Raw genomic sequence first — 4,114 nt, forward strand, 5'->3', positions numbered from 1 at the left:
CTTCTGTGTTTGTTAGATCTGTGTGTTACTGAGAGTTGGTAACTCACCTGGGCTGATCCCAGTAGGTGGTCTACAGACTTGGGCTAGGGGAAGCTCGTTCACTGATTACCCACACCTGTTAGTTAAATACTTGTTTAGTGACACTAGGTTTAGGGGTGCTGCGCTCCCTGTGTTTTTTCCACTTCTGAACAACGGCTAGAGAGGTTTTTGTTTATCCTTTTTCAAGTAGTTTAGTAATCCCCCACGTAGGAGGGATCTCTTTTTGTTATATTTGGTTCTTTGTTTTACGCAGCACCCACTTGCCCATTTTCTGTTTGACCATTTTGTGTGTATCCGACTGCTTAATAAATAATCTTTCCACCCATACCAAATCCATCTGGTTTATGTTTACGTCTCTCCTACCCCTAGACAGCGGGGACGTAACATTTTGTTTCATTATCAAATGTAGGATATAAATCTGTGTAAATGTTATGTTGTGCATGTATCCTTTACATTAAATGTAGCAATTTCACAACATAAAAATACTACATTTTAATTAAAGGGACAAAGCAAAATGTACTTAAAATATCAAATGTAAAAGTATGCAGTCTGAAGCAGAATGGCTCTTGTCACTGTTATAAATCTTAGATTATTATATTATTGAATTGTTATTGCTGGTGCATTTTAATGCTGTGACTTGGTCAAGCGTATTTTTATAACTTAATATACTGTTGGTAAGGACCAAGTGAGGAAAGCAGGTGACTGAATCCTCAGGGACCCCAAACAGCAGTGGAGTAAAAAGTAGGTTATTTTCCTCTGAAATGTAGTGGAGGTCAAGTAGAAAGTTGCATGAAATGGAAATACTCTCACAGCTGCCTTAAAATAGTACAAGTCCAGTGGTTGATAAATGAACTCTATTACATCCCACCGCTGGTGAAGAGGTTCACATTTAGTTTATTTGTGCAGGTCGTGTTCTCCCGTGTGTATTAAATAATGTGTCATTTAATTTAGAGTGAGATCAGATTCCAGTTTTGTCTCTACACTTTGGGTTCCACTTGGATCATGGACAGTATCTAACATTTTTTTTTTTTTTTTGCAAACATACTGACGAGCCATCTGCTGAGCAGTTTTCTTTTTCTTTGGTCAGATGTGTACAAAAAGGTATTTAAGATGAAATAAAAACACGGCACACATCACCTGTGGTTCCAATGAAACAGGAAACTGATTTTATCTCAAACTGGGGGATTGAAGTCGAACCAGTTACAAACAGAAAGTAGTAAACAAACAATAAAGAATTTTTCGCTTGTATGCTGCTTTGATATGAGAGTAATGTGACAGACTAGTTAACCCTTTTTTGTTATTAGGTGGAAGTATCATGCATTTCTCTCAGCATGTCATGCTTATATATATATATATATATATATATATATATATTTTATAGAGACCTAATATATGAATGTGAAATTGATGGATTGATTAGGAAAGAGTGAATGTTGAAGAAGAATATATTATATGCTTGAATGACTTGTACACTTGATGCACTCAAATACAAAAAAAAGCCCACAACAAAGTAGTTCCACCAATCTGCATTTCTTAGTCACTGTGGTGCTTTGACGGGCTGCATTAAAGGAATACTTCAACATTTTAGGAAATTCACTCATTTACTTTGTTGCTGTGAGATAGATAAGATTTATACCACTCTCGTGTCTGTATATAAAGCTAGCAGCTTTAAGCTTAGCTTAGCAGAAAAAGCTCACCTGGCTCTGTCAAAAGGTAACAATATCTGCATCTAAATCTCACAATGAGAGCGGTATTGATCTTTTCATCTAACTCAGCAAGAAATATTACTTTATTTATGTAACTGCATTTAGATAAGATTATGCATTAGTAAAAATGACATGAGATGCATAAGTTGTATATAAACATGCACCCAGAAGAAGCCAAAATAAACAAACACATTGCCACACATACAAAATAATTTTTTTTTTACTTATGTAGACACACTGATGTAGTTCAAATTCTTTGAGGAGGAACTCTTTCACCCTAAATTCTGAAGAAGTCCCGCCTCCAGGTATTCAGAAGTTGTTTAAAAGGAGACTTCACAGAGTCACACTGATCTGAGGAGGGTCGATGCATCATCTCAGTTCTTAAGGTAAACAATGTTTTCAGTTGTAAATAACATTGGTGGTTAAAATAATAATGTTGCATCTTTTTGAGAAAAAAACATTTGTCTTTACAGTTATAATAGTATATTCACCCAATTAACTTTAAGAAGACTTAAATAAGATTAAGGAGAAGCTCGTTCAGCTGTAGTGACATAAGTGATGCAGCAGATTACAAGCAAGAAAATAGGTGATTTGACATTCATTTAAACAACTAAATATTACTGATGTCTGTTTTTTATGCATCCATGTGATAAAGAAAATACAAAATATATATAATGCTCAGGGATTCTCACAATGCAGAGTATCTGTTGGGGAAATTCACTTGTTATGGCAGCTTCGTGTGCACACAACCGACAGAAAAATGCATAGTAGATAAGAAATGGAATTGAAAACGTTTTGGAGAATTATATAAAAAAATATATGTTTTTATATACAGATGCAATTGATATGAACATTGTACAGGTCACAGCAGGAGGTAGTGGCATGGTGTACAAAAAAAAAATATATATTCTATAATGATTGCACAGGACAAGAAATATATCCGCAGTGTAGTTTAGGGTGAATTATATATATATACAGATATAGATTTATTGAAATAGATGTGTGTATATATATATATACAAATTTGATAAGTGACGGGGATGAGTATTGATGTTACAGAGTGTTATGTTTTGTCATTGCTGTGTCTGACAGCCGTTGGGATAAATCACCTGCATTTTTTTGTTGTCTTTCGTAGGGCACAGGATTGTGGCATTGTTTAAAAGGTAAATTGTGGTCATTTTCATTTTCTTAGTATAACCATTCATCTTTTCATTATACAATATTTATACAATTATAAAATGTGTACAAAAACAGACTTACAGTACAAGAACGGTCAGTTTATTGTACAGCAACAATGACCTTTGAATTTTAGTGTATGTGATACTGTTACCTTGACATACTGCGCAGAGAAGAACCTTCTTGGACTTTACAACAGCCTGTTTCTTTGCTATGTATGCTGCGTTAATTTGTGATGTGCAGAATTAAGCTAGACTTGCACTGAACCTGAATGTGCAGGGCTGGACGTGCAGTAGCGCATTTGTTGCCCTAGGCAAGCTTCCCCTGGGGCTGACTCTTGATCTTTTTTTCCTGGTTCATAGAGGAAATGAGTCTGTACAGCTGGTTTGGATTCTTGCTGTTTGTCCTCCACAGTCTCCCAGTCGCAACAGGTAAACTGACACACATAAGATTTATTAACATCCTCTTATTTCCATCAACATGGTAAAACCTGCGGAGCTTCTCTCAGAAGGGAACTTTTGGAAATATGTCTTTCCCCATTCTTGGATTCTATATGTTGTATGTATATTTACCTTACACTTTGGCTGTATATATGTGTTGTTAGCTTAACTTTAAAAATAAATTTTCCTGTGTTTTATCATTTCAGAGGATTTCTTCCCTGACATGTCTCGTTCTGCTATCCCCGTCACATTTGGCTTCTCTTTCATGTCCATTCTCATAGTCGTCTTTTATGCGTATAAATGGAAACAAAATCAAAACAGTAAGTCAGTCAATGTATACATGTCACAATTTAAAATGTAAAATGTCAACATGGTGGTGGGGGGTTTGCATTTTAAATTTACTATAATGTATGTGCATGCGCTGTATACACTTTCTAAAACTATCCTGGTAATAAAGAAATTTTTTAAGATTGGAATGATGTGTCTATGATGTGATTACCGAAGGGGTGGGGGGTTCAGTGCGGTTCAATATAGGGCCCTCCAGATCCCTTTTGCCTGGATAGAAGCTAGAACTGATACATGCAATACATACATCTCTTCTCTTTGTATGAGATTCATGTTTTTGTATATATGGTATCTGACAAATGAATGCAATAAAAATCTACAAATGTGTGTTGCCTTACATAGACATGAACCTGAAACCCATGTGTCTTACGGTACATGGTTTTGCAGATTTAAACAACAAGTCGTTAA

Source organism: Micropterus dolomieu, linkage group LG12 (genome assembly GCF_021292245.1).
Source record: "Micropterus dolomieu isolate WLL.071019.BEF.003 ecotype Adirondacks linkage group LG12, ASM2129224v1, whole genome shotgun sequence".
Lineage (NCBI taxonomy): Eukaryota > Metazoa > Chordata > Actinopteri > Centrarchiformes > Centrarchidae > Micropterus > Micropterus dolomieu.